The 17634-nt window shown below is 45.2% G+C and overlaps 1 protein-coding gene across 1 annotated transcript in view; it reads right to left on the minus strand.

Moving 5' to 3' along the window:
- LOC306807311 (uncharacterized protein) overlaps window positions 1-17634 on the minus strand; it is a 1031843-nt gene that overhangs the window by 513581 nt on the left and 500628 nt on the right. The gene's annotated exons all lie outside the window — the stretch shown is intronic.

A 17634-nucleotide genomic window follows, 5' to 3' on the forward strand; every position in this document is an offset into this window, starting at 1 on the left:
AATACTTGACAACTCTTTCCTGAGGAAATTCTTCCTCATATCCATCCTGGACTTCCCTCTGCACAGCCTGAGGCCGTTCCCTCTCCTCTGTCCCTGTTCCCTGGAGCAGAGCCCGATCCCCCGGCTGTCCCCTCCTGTCAGGGAGTTGTGCAGAGCCAGAAGGTTCCCCCTGAGCTTCCTTTTCTCCAGGCTGAGCTCCTTCCCCAGCTCCCTCAGCCCTTCCCCAGCTTCATTCCCTTTCCTGAACACGCTGCAGCCCCTCGAGGTCTTTCTTGTCCTGAGGACACACTGCAAGAAGTTCTGAAGTTCTGTGATGGTGAAATCACTTAAACATGATGAATGGTGAAACAGGATAAGGGATTTTCCCTATCAAGAAACAGTGAAATTACGGGCTAAAGTCAGTGGTAGCAAATGCATGCCACAAAGAAAGTTGGGACTGTGGATTACTGGCATGACCTCTGGGTTGCCTCCTACAGATGAAGCTATGTGATGGCAAGTTAAGAACTGATGCAAACTCACAGTATTACTTCCTTGAAAATTCCCACTTGGTGCCTGGAGCTGGGATCCCGCAGGAGTTGGGATAACCCCAGTGGATCTGATCAGGCCTGACATGTGCAGCTCTCCTCCTGCACTGCACAGAGGCAGCTGAGCTACTTCCAAAGTCTCTCTCTTGTCTTGTCACGACAGCCTGTCCTCAGCAGAGGAGAAAAAGCAGTGTGTGAATCAGCTCCTTTTGGTTCAGCTGAGATGCTAAATATGTATCATTAAAGGGCAAGACTGACATAAAAGCCATGGCACTAAGTTTGCCTTCAAACCTCTTTTGAGTTGAGGCTTTTGAAATAGGTAACATCAAGAAATCTGTCGATAAAATCAGGAATGAAACACTTGTAAAGAAGCATACAGAAAAGGATTTTTTTTAAATTTACACGGGGACTTGATTTTCCTATTAAAATATTTGAATAGTAACTCATTACATGAATTGCTACAGTAATATAATTGGTGTTTCTCAAACAGGAAATAATATTTTGAGTGCCCATGGTACTTTAATCTCTTTGATCCTGGGGCCTTTGATCCACCATGGGGTGACATGACTGAGATCAGGAATTTTCTTTGGTGATGTGTTGAAAATGTGAAATTACTGATTCCTGTAATCCGGCAGAGCAGAAAAAGGTCTGTGTTTTTTATAGCTCAGAAACTGATACAGCTTTCTTCCCTTGCTCAGAGCCACTGGAAATGTAAGGCTTGAATACTCCTTAAAGATAAGATTCTTTTCCTTACAGTGAAGGAAAATAATTTACTTCACTAATCAGCCGAAGGCCATCTCCCTCTCTGAATTACACCTAACTGAAATCTTCACTTCTTAACAATCTGGCATGATCTACAAAACACTGTCTTCAGTGCCATGCAATTTTCAAGATGAGAAATGTGAGCTTATTGCAACAGACCAACCTCAGCAAGTGTTTCTCAAAAGCTGTTGTTAAATCTCCATTTCAGATTCACTGGAGAGATTCAGCTCAATGTCTAGAGCTGATGGCCAGTGGAGGAAGCCATGAGACTTCATTTACTCTCATACACTGTAAACCTCTGGAAGTCAGTATCAAACTGGAGAAAATTTTGTTTAATACAATGAGGTGCTTATTGAAGCAAAAAAAGTTTTCAAACAAGTGATTCATTTGCAGGTTCCTTCAGAGGTGCAGCCTGCTGCTCACTGGCTGAACACGAACACAGGGAAGAAACATAAATTAATTAATAACACATTCTCTGCTGCATCAGATTAATCTCCAAATTAATTTGTAACCATTCCCCCTGAACATACATAAATGTGGGTACAGTATACAATTTTTGCAATTTCATTGCCAATTACAGACACAAACTGAAGTCTCGTATTGTTATCTGTCAAAATAAACAGGATTGTGCAGAACATGTACAGTTTTCAGTCCTAAGAACAACTGGATACACAGAAGTTGTTTTCATCTAATAATCAGCATGGTCAGCTGAGAACATTTAGTTGATATTTCTGTTCTGATTTTGAAGTGCTTTGATAATCTGAGTGATATTAGGCTGTTTCTAATATGGAAGTGGTGAAGTGTGATGCATATTTCTGCTCCACCTTTTCCAGGAATATTCAAAAGAAACACATTCACTCAACTGATGGGGAAAAGTGTATTAAACACTGAGAAAATGGTTTAAAATACACTATTATACTACTTAGTATACTATTATACTACTTAGACTACTAGGAAAAGGTTAACTCTCAGATTTCAGGACATTTTTTGTTTCTGATGGCATCCTGCACCTTTCTCATTTACCATTGCTACAAAGGTGTTGTGACTTGATCAAAGTGTGGGGCTGGGGAGGGAAATGCAGTTTTATGTTCTAAAGATATCACAGAATCCCAGACTGGTTTGGGTTGGAAGGGACCTTAAAGATCACCTCATTGCAACCCCCTGCCGTGGACAGGGATGTCAGTCACTAGATCAGCTTGCTCAGTGCCTCATCCAGCTTGGTATTGACCACTTATAACCAGGAGAGGGATTTCTGCTACCAGCAGCACAGTCATCACTTGTAATGACTTGGAACACCTCTGCTGCCTCAAGAGAAGCCCAGGGCTCAGGAAATGAGGTGTGTGTGGCTCATGGGAAGAACCATCATGACACAAAACATACTCAAGACATTTCCAAACCCATTGCTGCTTTTCACTATGTTCTTATTTCTGTGCTAGTTTTAGACTCATAAACTGCACTCTAACAATGCCTCCAGAGATATCCTGGAGGAATTTCAGATTCGGTGTTCACCTGAGCACAGCTGAGAAAAGCAAGGGAACCACAGTAATGTGAACCAGTAATAAAGAACATGGAGTTATTCCTAGCTTTGGAGTTTCCTAAGCTCAGAACTATTCAGAAACTCCTTCATAGTCTAAGGCCTTCAGCTCAAATTCCTCCCTGGCGCCGTGTTGTGTTCATAGGTTTAGATAAGGATGTCTTGTGGCAACCAGATTGGACATTTTATTTGTTCTCAACTATCACAGCACAATTCAGGCACAAATTATCAGATAAGTGGCTTTATTTATTGACTTTATTACTACTGCTCCAGAACTGGATGAAATGGTCACAGAAATCAGGGGAAGAGACAGGATTCTGCCACCGTGCTTGCTCTGCTTTGTGCTCAGGAAACTCTTCAGGAAGCCAGGGATCTATGAAGCGAAGGTAATCCCCAGCAGCAAGAAAAGGAAGTGCCAGAGAAGAGCCTGCAGCTCTGTGTATGTACAGCAGGACTCTGTGGTGTTCTGGTGCGTGGCCAGAGGAGCTGTCAGAACCCACCCACAATCTGGTTGTGACACATATTGCTGCATCACAGTCCCACATGTGATTTGTGTTTATTTTCCTGAGAAGAAGATAACATTTCGTAGTTGTATTGCAATAAAAATTCCTACTGGTGAAGAACCACAAGATCGATAGAAATATGCATATATTTAATATAGAAAAATAGTAGAGTAGAAGTGGTATCAAGAAATACTTGCTTTTTAGAAAGCTTGACAGCCAGGGATCCTTCATAAATTTTAGATAAAGCTGATCCCTTCTGTTTTCCTCACCATCTTCCATATGACTAATAAATGCAATCAAAACAAAAGAAAAACATGTTTTTCAAACTTCTCAGGAAAACTCTTAATGTGTAAGAAGCAGCTCACTTGTTGTTTTTATTCCACTGGTAGTTATTTTGACAAAGAGGTTCTGATCACACAGCATTACTAAACCTCTCTTGTTTCTCAGGCTAGTAGGCTGCTCATCAGCTGAAGGATGCCAATGACCAGCAAATAGCATCCTTCTCATTTGGGAACCCTGATTACACTGATTCTTGTGTTAGTGCTGCATTAAGGATAGTTTATACCATCTTGATTCGGGGGGGTGAGGTGATTTAAAGCAGCAGCAGGGAGCAGGGACTTTCCTTACTTCTCTCAGTACCAGAAAAATCACCAAAATAACAGGTAAAAGCAATCTCCCTGCCTGCTCACCTGCTGAGTGTTTCTGCTTCCCCACTAAGCCTTTCATTCTAATCAGTAAAATTAAGGAGGGTATTTGTTGCTCTCTGCAGTTTATTTTTTTTTTCTTATGAAGAGATTACTGTCAAAGTGAGTTAAGTTCTGCCACGATAGCCTGGTCTTTTCTACTGCTCCAGTCAGAATTATTCTCCTCTATAAAGTCCACACTGTAATGCCCCACCCTGCTCCGTGGGTTTAAGGGAAGGTTGTTTGATTCACTCTCTCCTGATGGGTTGGGGAAATAGGAGCAGCTCCACAGGGCTTAATTTCTACCTGGTTTTAAAGCATGACAGTGATACATTGAGGGAAAGTATGTCTTTAACAAAAATAAAAATAAATAAAAGTAGAGGGAGTGGCTGAAATATAAAAAGTATGCACTTATAATTATGAAAACAAATTCAGATGCTTTGCATTTCAAAAGATGGAAAGTGCCTTTTTGTATGACAGTCTCTGTCATGCAATATACCAGGTTAGTTTTTATAGTGACAGAGAGGCAAAACCAGATGGCCAATTAAATGCTGTGCAGTCACTAACTGAAGGAGTTGATGGGTGTTTATTGTCTGTGGGTAAAAGTCATTAATTTCTGTGGGACATGAGCACTGTAGTAACTGTGCATAAGCTCTCCCAGACAACACCTGTGTCTGTCAGTGTAGATGGAAATCAGAGTTTCTGCAGATCTGTTCTGCAATTCAGTGAGCAAGGGAACTGCTTTACTTGCTTTCTGAGCTGCCATTTGACCATGAGTTTCTTCATCGAGGTCATGAGCAAGTTTCATTTCCTTCAGTGTCAGTGTCTTGTGTCACTGGCTAAATTTGAGGTGCATCTTGACTTGCTCGTTGTTCTTGCTGAGCACATCCAGTGTTGTGATTTCTTGTGCTCCTTCTGATGTCTCTTCAAGTGACTGGGCAAGTGCTTCGCTGTGATGCCATAGTCGATTTAATTCATGGCATCCAAATGGCATCCACTGATAAGGACAGCAGAACAGAACAGCACTTCCCTCTGAAAAGGACAGTAGAACAGAACAGCATCGTTTTGGAGAAATAGATAAAGGTGTAACCGAGGCAAACGGAAGTCATGCACAACACGAGCAGGATGCCAGCTCAGTTCTGCAAGGCTGACAAAGGAGAAGTATATGCAAAACAATGATATTGTGCTTATTCAAAAGTGGGAGTCCAGGAACAGGCCTCTAAAAAGGATGCTGAAGACAAACCACAAAGAACAACATGAGAACTTCCAATAAGGGGTATGACTGTGTAAAATAAAATAATACATATACATCAAATAAGCAGGCAGAATGAATAAATATTTAATCCATGTGTGTCATAAAAACTCTTTGCCCAACACTCGGGGGCACATGATTAGAGGAGGAGTCCTCTGAGTGACCAGCACTGCAATAAACAGTGCCTGCTTTCTAACACTGAAACTGTGGTGGAAAGGTTCTGTCTGCTCACTTTCAGTATACAAGGAGAGACCTTGGAATCTTGAGGGCTCACCACTGCTGCTCAAGATTCATGCTTTGTATTCTGAAGATAAGACATGTACTAGTAGCAGATTCAATATGTATTGAAAGTTCTAATTGTCCAGTGTGTGCACTGGCTTTCTTTGCAACACAGTTGATTGTTTGAAGCCAAGTGGAATCAGCCTGCCAGTTTGGAGCAGGCATGGGGTCACTTGGGCAAGATGAATGCCCCCAAGCAGGGGGTGAAAATGAGGTGAACATTAAGGTTCTTCCAATCCAATCCTTTTGTGATTCTCTGATGTTAAATTGGAATTCAAAACAAGTTTACCATCTGTACCAGAGTTCTGGAAATTCAAGCCCTGGTGAAACAGCATCGATCAATCTGGAGAAGTGTTCTCTCATCTTCATTCCGTTTGCAGTGGAGATTTTCTTCCTGTGTATGCTGAAAATCTCCAGCATGTCTATTCTATCCAGAACAACAGAAATTGCCATTGCTAAAATGTCTTTCTCTAATCATTAAAGTCAGCCCCAAGCCTGCTGTGAGTCTCTGAGGCAGAACTATGGAAGGACAATCTCTGCCTATTTCATGCTTTTGGTCAAGTGGCTGAGATTTCTGTCCTGGTTCTGCACCTGATCACAGTGAGCAGGAGGACGGTCACCTGTGGCAGCAGACAGAGTGCTGAGGAAAATGGGATCAGTTAGAACTGCACATTTCCTCATCATTTCCCTGTGAGCTCAGGGAAAGGCCAGTGATTCCAGCTCATTGATCCCAGATGAATGAATTGCTTTGAAGATTAAAAGTAAAACCATGAAAATCCTTGTGTTGGGTGTTTGTAGAGCATGTACCAAAGCAGAAGGAATTGAAATTGACTTTTGACAAGTCAGGGGTTGACTCTTCATGCGATGCATTCTTGTAGCATAAGCAGCAGCAAAAAAAATTTCTTTATGAGAGACCCCCATCTCTTGATCAGTGAATTTTAATTCTCTTTGCTGTGGGCAGGTGTTTGCTTTGCATGGGCATTACCCAAGCAGGGTGTTTCTCTCTTTCCAGATGCCAGTTTATGTCATGGGCATCACCAGCACTCAGACTCCTTTCTCCTTTGGCAATGCCGTGCCAGGGTTAACGTTCCACTGGTCTGTCAGCAAGAGGGACACTCTGGATGTCAGGACAAGGCACAGTGAGGTGAGGTCTGTGTGTGTGTGCAGCTTGGGGAAAGGGAACAGCCACAGCAGAGCAATGCAGAGAACAGGGCTGCCTCCACTGCCTCCAAGTGCAGGATCAGTTGTCAGCACCTCTGTGCCAACGTCTGGGCTTTCCATGAGTCCAACTTTAACCCCTTTCTCCTGTCCAAGGCTGCTTTTCAGCTTCCTGCAAACTACAACTTTGCAGTGGATGTTCATGGCAGAGTGAAGGGAAGGACAGGCCTGAAAGTTGTAGTGAAGGTCCTTGATGCTGCAGCCAACCAGTTCCACAACCTGGCAAGAGAGCTGTCTGATGAAATCCAAATTCAGGTAGGATCATTTTGTACACAGTTCATGTTTAAGGATCTCCTTCAGAACTGAAGTCTGTATTTGAAGTCAGGAATTTGAAATGCAGGAGTAGCTCCAGCTTTGGTTTATCTTTGAGCCCTTACTCTTGTTTGTATGATGTTCCTTGTTTGGGCTCAGTTCATAGGCTTGTAGGGGCAGGGGGTTTAGGTATATAAATTTTTATGAGAAGGTTGCTGCCAATATAAAGGTCTTTGGTTTTTTGGGGTTTTTTTTGTTTGGGTTTTTTTTTTTTTTTCCCCTTTTCTTAATTGATTGAGAAGAGATTTGGGGATTTTGCGTTTAATGCTGGATTTTCCCCGTTCCCTTACTGCTTGTTCCTCACTGTTTGCTCCCCTGAGAGGGAGAAGGGCTGCTGGGAATGTGTCTGTTCCAAGGTCCAGGCCTTATGTCTGAGTTTTTCAGTAACCAGGCAGTGCCAGCCCCAGTCCCTTGCCATCCAGCAGGAGACCTGGTGTGTGCCAGCAACAGCAGCTTCATCACCTCGTGCTGGTGCAGGGACCAGAGGGTTTTGTTTTCAAAACTAAACCCAGGAAAGCCCAGCAGTGAGCAGTGAAATCCCTGAGCCAATGCCCTGGGCTGTCCCCACAGCCCGGACGGCTCCCCGGCAGATCCCAGCTCCTGGAAGCGCCCGTGTTGGACTCCGCGGGATCTGCTCTGGGCAGAAGCTTCCCCTTAGTCCTTGGGCAGAGAACCCAGAGAAGTTTTTCCTCAAGAGCTGGAAGGGAACCCGCTATGAGGCGCCGGCTCGGCACAGCCGCTGCCGCTGCAGAGGGCGGGGGCTCGGGGCGGGCGCCGGGCGCTTCTCTCAGAGCTGCGCTGCTTCGCCTCAGTTCGTGGAACAATGGCCGCTGCGGTTTCTAACAAAGTTCGGGCTTTATCTCTGATCTGCTTCGGCACGAGTGTGCTCTGTCACAGAACAGCTGTGTGCTGTAAATCGCCGGTGCTCGGGGCACCGCCGTCGGAGCCGCTCAGGGGAGGCGGCCAGGGCTGTGAAGAGCCTTCCCCCACCTCCTTCTTACTTCTCATTTCTCATTAAAATGTTCTGGTACAGGATGGGGAAACCCAAAAATATATTACTGTGTACTTTCGGGTTTTTTTTAATCTATCAGACTTGCAGTGTGGCAAACGGGAATAGGTAGTCATCTAAAAGGCGCAGCTGTGATCAGCAATTGGCATCCATGAAGGTTAAGGATGAAGAGGAAACTTCATCGTTAAGTGAAAATGCTTGAAATTCTGGGCAAGTTGTGTTATTTATGTCGAGGGAGTGTATTGATCCCTCAGGGGGCAGGAGATGTAACCTCTCAAAAAGCCACTGCCAATAAAAAACCCCCAGAAATTGAGTACTATTTAGAATTGGAGAGTGCTGTTGCCATTGCTAAAATGTTTTTCTCTAATCATTAAAGTCAGCCCCAGGCCTGTTGTGAGTCTCTGAGGCAGAACTATGGAAGGACAATCTCTGTCTATCTCATGCTTTTGGTCAAGTGGCTGAGATTTCTGTCCTGGTTCTGCACCTGATCACAGTGAGCAGGAGGACGGTCACCTGTGGCAGCAGACTGTACTGAGGAAAATGGGATCAGTTAGAACTGCACATTTCCTCATCATTTCCCTGTGAGCTGATGTGGGGGAATATGGTGTCTTCACTGAGCACCAAGAGCAGTTGTGTTGCCAGAGGCTGCAGGAAAAGCAGGGAGTGCATAATCTTAGTATTTTTTCCTCTGCTGTCGAAAGAGGGTGGCTTGAATGGCATTACTTTCCCTCTTCGCTGAGTCCTAAAATCAGCACAGGCTCCATTTTGCATTGGTGCATTTAGTAGTATTAGAATCATTACTCGTACAACTATGACCACTGCCCACAGTGACACCCGCAGCTGAGAGTTTGGAAAGCTGTGTTTACACTGAACCATCTTACTGTTCCTCCCTCATGTACAATACCTGTTATTCTCATCTATTTTTTGTTGTTACAGTCACCAAGTGATGGGACTCGTGGCTCAGGTCCAGTCTGGGTTGGCAATGTGCTAACATGAGCCTGGGAAGGCCCCTGGGATCTTGTCACCTGGGGACGTAGATGCCGGAGTTTGATGGGTGCCTGCTAGTTGTATTAGCCTGTGTTGGATAACACCCCTTGGAGCAACAGACCTGGCTATGGCTCACCTGATTCCTGGAATAGCAAGAATGTTTGGGTAACCCCCTTCCACGCACTAAACCAAACAAAGTGGCACCAGAAACCGAAATACTACACTCGGCCAAAATATTGCACCCGGCAGTTCGATTTCTCAAAATGACACTGCTTGGTGTCAGCAGTTAGGTAGATATCAAAGCAAGCCAGCATATGGCTTGGCAAAATCCAGAGCATTGCCTGAAGATCTGGTTTTGCCTTGTAGAGACTGCACTAGCAGAACAGTAGGAGGGCCTTTCACCTTTGGACAGTTAGGTACGGTGACACACAATATGCCACTCATTGTAAAACACACTGCACACCATTGATTGCAGAGAGCACTGGACACATTATCAGGAGGTCATAGCGGTGACATACATTCAGGGAATGTGAGAGAATGCATATGGCTAGCTTATTTTTGCACTGGCCACTAATGTAGATGGCATTCGCCATGCTACTTTGCAAAACCTTACAGCTATTGGTTTTTGTTATTATCCCATGGGCATGGGTGTGAAGATTTTGATGGTATGTGCTGTATGAATTTAAAAGATGAATCAAAATCAATCCAAAAACATGTTCATGAATTAATGGAAACTACATAGGAGATGCTTGTACCGTGTTTGCTGTCTTGTCTGCAAAGGGCCCAGCAGAAGATGTTAAACACAGCACTTGTACTTGAAGAGCAAAAAGGGGAAACTGTAGGAGAATAGGAATGGGCTGCAGTCAGCCTCTGCCTTGATGAGTTACAGCTGTGTCCTGGAACAAGACAGGTAACTTTGAGGGAGAAGAAGTGTGGAATGCAGATGTGTGTTGACATTTACAACAAGAAACAGAAATTTATAACCAATTGCAGAAGAGTTGAAGGTACATGCACATAGTTTGTTAGCTAATGATAATGCCAAAAGAAACCTGTGGTTTGTGTGTGATATAGAGAAAAAGTATAAGAAGTTGTACTGTGGGATAATGAACTGCTGATGCTTGCCCCTATCTTCAGTGTCAGCCTTCATCACACTACAACTTTTCTGACTTGCAGAAATGTTGAGATCTGTTCACTAGTGGGGGGTCTTGGATGAGTGGATGTGACAGAGAAAGAAGTTAATTATTCTTCAACAGACCATGGTTTGAATTACATGCAGTAGATAATGTTTCAGGGCACACTCTTGAATAATGAGGAAAAAACAAGCTGTGTGTTTTCTAGCAGCCTATCCTCTGACAAGCTGTTACTGGTTTATTTTATTATTTGCATGGCATTTGGTGAAAAAGAAAACAACTTAAATAATGTTCTGGGGTTTTTTTTCTTCTGAAGGGATTTATAAGGAGATAAAATCCAGTATTTCCCTCTTTACAGTGTAAAATTAACCCAAATTGGAAGCCACCTTCACATAATCCCATCTGAACACTTGCAGTATGCTTCATTTGTTTAAATTGCCAAGACAACCAAGCCTTTGGGGAGGCACCTTCTTCACAGTTTCAAGTGTGTTCCAGCTGAAGGCCAGAGGCACAACATCAGTTATCACAGATTACTTTTATTCAACTGTAAATGCTCTGTTCATTTAGTGTTATACTGGCATTCTACAGAAAGTTCCACAAAATTGTTGCATCCCAGGAGTTGGTGAAGGATGCTATGGTCCAGAGGCCCTGGGAAGAAGCACCCCTCTAAAGGTTATAGCGATGTTCCCCCACAGTTCTCCACATTTCCATGCTAATGATCCAGTTCCATCATCCCTATTCTCCTCCCCAGTTCTAGAATGCTCCCTGCTCCTAACTTCCCTACTGGCCCAGGTTCCTAGCTGCTCCTCCCCTCAATCACAGCTGGTTGTTCCCCTCAGTCCCACCTCTGCTCCGCCCTTGCTCCCTCAGCCCATTGTCCCTCAGTTCTGTCACTCCACCCTCTGCTATCCAGTTTAGGTACCTGGACCCTCCATTGTTCTTGGTTCTTTGTCCCTGATTCCCTTCTGTGCGTGGTCAATAAAGCCCCACAGGAATACCACACAAAGAACCCCTCCTGTCATCATTATTTATTTTGTTGACCCTCAGAAGATACGAGAAGGTGTGTGAGTGTCTGGTGTGCCCTGAGCTCTCCCTTCTCGTGGTGGAGACGCTTTTGGGAAGATGGTGGTCTCAGCAGTTCCTGCCATGCTGCCACAGCTGGTTCCCAAACAGGGACCTGTCTTCTGATTGGTCCTGAGAGCCAGTGGACCTCATCCCTGGACAAGAAGCTGCCTCAGAGCTCCAGCTCCCTGAAGGAGTTTCTTCCATTTTCTGAAGAAATTTTTGATGGGCCACCTGGAAACCCTCGTGAATGCAGTTCCTGGAGTGTTTCCTGCAAGGGATCAGCCAGAGTCAGCAAATCCCCCACGAGACCTTTTCTTTTGATCTGTTGGGATTGGTGAGTGTTGCAAGTATTGTGTAAGGGCACCGGGTCAGGGTGCCAGCACAGGTCATCTTTGTTTCAGGTTTTGTTTGTCCATGAGTGGGGAGAATTGACTTAAGCCAAAATGGGATCTAAGTGATCTGTTTCAGAGCAGGAGGTCTGTCTACAAGTTAAGGGTACCCTTATCGCTGGGGATGTTAAGTTTTCAGAGGGGAATTTGAAATCTTTTGTTCATTTTCTGTTTAAACACTTCTCGGGAATTACCTGGGGGGATGTTTCTTCAATTGATTTCTGGGACAAGGTTAGGAAATATTTATCTGCTCAACAAGATTTTAAGGCTGGGAGGTTTTATCCTTTGTTGAGTTTAATTTAGAAGTTAATTAAGGGGAAAGAGGGGAGTTCAGGACCCAGTTCATCCCAGTTGTTGCCTTCCTTTCCTCTCATTCCTACTCCCTCTTCCCCCAAGAATGAGTCTGGAAGTGGAACCTGCCCTGCGGCACAAGCGAGCCACCTGCCTCCTGCCACTTCCTACCCCTCTATGTCCCTCTCTCAGGCTGGCACTTGCCATGCCAGCCTGAGCCTTAACCTTGCTCCCTGTCCACCTGCACCCCCTTATCCCAGTTCTTCTCCCTTTTCATTGAATTCAATGGGCCAAGATGGTGCCGACCTCATGACACATCCCACCATCTTAGCAGCACCAATAATAGACTTGGTAAAAAATCAAAATGGTGACTCCTCCTTGCCCTTCCCTGTTCCCACCTTTCCCCCTGGTTCCTCCCTCATGATGTGCTCCGCCCCTACACTGGGTCCCTCCTCCTCCACTACATCAATCCCTGCGTTGGGCCCATCCAGCTAGTTGTGTCAATTGTACAGTGTTGGTTCCCTCCTCCTCCCCTCCCATTGGGAAGCTCCATCCTGGCGCCACCCTCCCTTATGCAAGTCACGCTTCTCCACTCCCTGCCACTTCCAGTTCCCACGCCACCAGAACTGGAAGTAGGCCAGACGGAAAGTAGCCATCTTGGCTGTCAAGGGCTCAAGTCACCAGGCCCTGTCGGTCCACCAAGAAACTTAGGCCCATACGAATCCTTCCTCATCCTCTTCCGAAGAAGAGGATGGTGATTCCTCAAGCCCTAACACCAGGCCTGAGGATGGGCGGGCCTGGGTCTGGAGGCAGGCTGTTAGGGATGGCAACCTTGAGATGGCTGAGAAGCTACATCACATCACAGCTTCAGTCATTCTCAAGAGGGGAAAGTGATACCAAAATAATGAGGAAAAGGACTAATGTAGATATAGTAGTAGTCATGCTAAGGCTTAGAAAACTGCAGTTTTCGGACAGGCCCTGAGAACCTACCTTGTGAAACAATAGTCAAAAGAATTAGTAGAGCATGTAGAGCATATAGAACATTTAGAACTGTGAAAACAATAATCAAAGGATTTAGTAGTGCATATAGAACATTTAGAAACTTTCAAGATAAGGCTAAAGTATAATAATAAATAAAGGGTTCTGGTGATGGGAAAACATGCAAGGGGAATTAAGGGGGGTAGCCTATAGTTCTGAGTAGACAAGCATGCAGAATTTATAACTTTTAGGAATGATACCTGCAAGATTTATGTATCTGTATTGTTTTGAAGAATGTGTATTTCTGCACGTAGACCACTTTGTAAAAAGGTATAAAAACCTGACGGAAAAAGGGAACTGTGGGATCCTGACTTTGGGCGCTAGTCCGCAGGTTCCCCGGGCCCTGAATAAAGCACCGCATAAACTAACTCTGTTAGTTTGTATTCTGTTTGGGGCATCGGGCAACAAAGGAACCCCAAATGGGAACAGGTGCTGTACGCTGAATTGAAAGAACTGGGTAAAGGGACAAAGAATTATGGAAGGGAATCACCATACTGTCCGGATAGCCTTGAAATTACTTTATCTGGCCACATCCTCATACCATACAATATTAAACATATTATATCACTCCTGCTTTCTCCTACAGAACTCCCTCTATGGGAGTCTCTGTGGAGGAAGCAGTTGATAACCGTTACCCACTCATAAGAACAAGGACTGGGGTGCATGGTTAACTGTGGAAATCTTATGCAGGAGAATGAGAATATGGTCAACCAGAGGAAGAAGCTCAGAGTCTTCTTCTGCCCACTTTGGTAGAAATCACAATTGCTGCTCATACAGCCCTGCTCCAAACCCCAGATGGCACCCTACCCCAACAAAACTTTTCTGACATCTGCCAGGGCATTGATGAGATTTTTATTAAGTTTGTGGACAGGCTAAAGGATGGGATTGAAAAACAGATCGACAATCCCCAGGCCAGGGAGGAGTTGCTGCGGAAGTTGGCTGCTGCCGACATGAATACAGAATGCAAGAGAGTGATCCAGGTGCTCCTCCTGGAACCTGAGCCCGTTATCTCCCAGACAGTGGTGGCCTGCACAAAGCTCGGTTCCATCAAGCGCAGGGTTGCCCTGGCTTTAAGTAGAGAGAGGTATGAGAGAAGCCATGGCCACACATGCTAACATGAATATAACGTGTTTCAACTGTGGCCAGATGGAGCATTTGCAAGCAGAATACCCCTTTCCTTTTCCTGGTCCCAGCTGGATTTGTTGGCGACACTTCCAGCACCCATCGGGAAACAGCCTTCAGAGTGACACGATGACTACAAATGGCAGGTCATTCTGTCCCAGTCTCCTTACCATCCAGGAGAACTAATTTACAGCAGGCACATTCAGAAGACCAAAACTTCCAGTGGGGCAGGAAACTTCTGGTTCTTCAGGCAAACCCGACAATTAGATCAAGAAACCTGACGAGTGCTGTCCTGCAACCTCTCTGTGCAGTTTGACGACGATGCAATCGCCCATGTGCTAACTAACCAGTTTGGGCCCAGGGGAGAATCACAGAACATCTTAATAGTCGGGGACGTAAATCATACACCTGGCAGTCTTACAGTAATCCCCAAATCCACTAGTAATCCACTCGTTATACTAGTGAATTGTGGGCAAGAAATAACTTTTTCCATTATGTGCCTTAATATACCTCTTCTCACCAAAGGCACCCCATTTCCACAAGGCACATGTGCATCCTACATGGACAGGACTTTTCACACTGGAAAAATTATGATATCTATCTGACACAGGTGCTGGGACAGACAAGATGAAAATACTGTGTAACTTGTCTAACAGAGGCAAATCAAACTGTCTTGCAGGTACTGCGGACCTGTCGGGAGCGGATGTCACCCTCATCTCCCGCTCCCAGTGACCTGATAAGTGGGAGCTAGTGTCACCTTCTGGCACTGTCTCTGGGATTGGAGGAGCTGTCACATCTCTAGGGAACATGCACCTTATTACCATCAAGGGGCTCAAGGGACAGGTAGCCACAGTAAGGGCTTTTGTCACACAAAGACACACGGCCATTTGGGACTGGGACCTGTTGTCCTAATTGGGGGCTAGGCTAGAAATCCCATGATAATCTTGCGATTTCTAGTCAGGGCCACTGTAGAGTGTGCCACCCCACCATTTACCTGGAAGACCGATGAACCAGTGTGGATGGACCAGTGGCCACTTCCAGAGCAAAAACAAAAGGTGCTTGAGTCCCTCGTTGAGGAGCAGTTGTCCTAGGGCCACATAACACTCTCCACAGGCCCTTGGAACACCAATGTCTCTGTCATCAGAAAAACAGACAATGACAGCTGGGGGCTCCTACAGGACCTCTGTAAGATCACTGAGGTCCTGGAGGACATGGGTCCCCTGCAGCCAGGCCTTCCCTCGCCCTCAATGCTCCCTAGATATTGGCAGCTCGCAGTCACAGACATCAAAGACTGCTTCTTTACCATCCTACTCCATCCCAGAGATGCTCCCAGGTTTGCCTTTTCAGTGCCGTCATTAAACAGACAGGCACCTTTGAAATGATATAAATGGCAAATCCTCCCCCAGGGTTTGAAAAATACACCTGCCCTGTTCGTGACACCGATCTTGTCAGCAATCTGCAAAGGTTTTCCCGATGCCACTATACTACATTGTATGGATGATATTTTAATCCGCACTCTGACTAACACTAACCTTGAAAATGTACTTGAAAAAACTGTCAGTGGTTTTGAAATTGCAAAGGAAAAGTTACAGCATGCTTGCTGTAGACCTACGTTGGTCTTTGGATTGCCGAGCAGACCATCGTACCCCAGCAGCTCACCATCAAGGATGATCCCAGGACACTGCAAGACCTCCACCAACTCTGCAGCAGTATCAACTGGGTTTGTCCACTGCTGGGGATCACAACGGAGTACCTTGCACTGCTCTTCAACCTCCTGCCAGGCAACGATGGTCTGGACTCGCCATGCACCATCACTCTGGAGGCCAAAGAGGAAATCCAAAAGGTGTCACAAGCCCTATCCACCAGGGAAGCTCACCACACTGACCCAGCCCTGCCTTTCTCCTTTGTGGTTCTGGGTAAGTCACCTAAATTTCATGGACTGCTATTTCAGTGGGACACCTCACTCAGTGATCACCTCTGAATTAAAGAATGGGTGTTTTTTGTACTATCAGCTGATAAAGACAGTGACAACACCGCAAGAGCTGATGGCACAGTTAATAATCAAGGCCAGAGCTCACCTCACAGGGTGTGAGCTCACATACTTATGCTTACCATTGGCTTTGACAAGTCTGGAACCTTTGCTCCAGGCTAGTTAACACCTCCAGTTCACTCTTGGTAGCTATACTGACCAAATTTCCACCCACTATCAAAAGCACAAACTATTTAATACGGCCTTCCATCTGGTCCTAAATTCACTGAAAAGTAAAACTGCTCTCAAAGCCTTAACAGTTTTTACTGATGGGTTCGGAAGATCCCACAAGTCAATCATGACTTGGAAAAGTCCAAACACTTAGAAGTGGGAGTCTGGTGTCTAGGTTGTCGAGGGAATCCACAAATAGCTGAGTTGGCAGCCATTGTTAGGGCTTTTGAGAAGTTCAAACAACCGCTCAATTTGGTAATGGATTCAGTGTATGTTGCTGGGGTGGCTGAGAGAGCTGAATGCTCATTATTAAAAGAGGTGTCAAACCCCAAATTATATGATTTGCTCTCGAAACTAATTTACCTCATCTTCCACCAAGAGCAACGTTACCAAATTATCTATGTGAGGTCACACACCAACCTCCCTGGACCAATCACTGAGGACAAATCACTGAGAGCAGACCTCTTGGTGATGGCTGTGGGCAGCACCCCTACTTTGCCAGATGTTTGCAAACAACTAAGATCAGCCATCAATTTTATCATCAAAATGTGCCAGCTTTTGTTCACATGTTTAAAACCACAAGGGATCAAGCCAGATAAATTGTAGGCTCCTGTCCCAACTCTGAAACATTTGCACTACCATCAATGGGGGCTGGGTTTAACCCTGAGGACTTGAGAGCCCACGGCTCTGGTAAATGGATGTAACTCACTATGTGCCCTTTGGACACCTTAAATACATCCACGTGTCTATTGACACATTTTCCAGTGCTGTCTTTATGTCTGCCCAAGAGAAAAAAAGGAAATGTAATGAAACATTATTATTTAGCATTCTCAAATTTAGGAGTGCCAAAGGTACTAAAGATGGATAACAGCCCAGCATATACATCAAAACTATTTCAAACTATTTCCTTCCTGGACCAATGGGGCATTAGGTACACAATGGGCATCCCTCACAATCCTACCAGCCAATCCATCATCGAAAGGGCCCACCATCAAGAGGCTTCTTGATCAGCAACGGGGTGGGGGGAGGGGAGCAGGTAGGAGACCTCATCTCCAGTCAGAAGGCTTTGCAAGGCTCTTTATGCAGTCACTTTCTTAAATAACTCCTTCTCTGAACCAAACTCCCCCATCACCAAGCAGTTCTCCAATTCCACCCAAGCTCAGCTTGAGGAGAAGCTGCCTACCTGTACTGATCAAGGACCCTGAAACAAAACAAATCATGGGCCCTTTCCCACTAATCACCTGGGGGAGAGGGTTGCCTGTGTTTCGTCAGGTGCAGGCCCCAAGTGGATCCCAAGAAGGAATGTCAAGCTGTACCTGAACTGTGTGATAACAGA

This window comes from Erithacus rubecula, assembly GCF_903797595.1.
Source record: "Erithacus rubecula genome assembly, chromosome: 13".
Classification (NCBI taxonomy): domain Eukaryota; kingdom Metazoa; phylum Chordata; class Aves; order Passeriformes; family Muscicapidae; genus Erithacus; species Erithacus rubecula.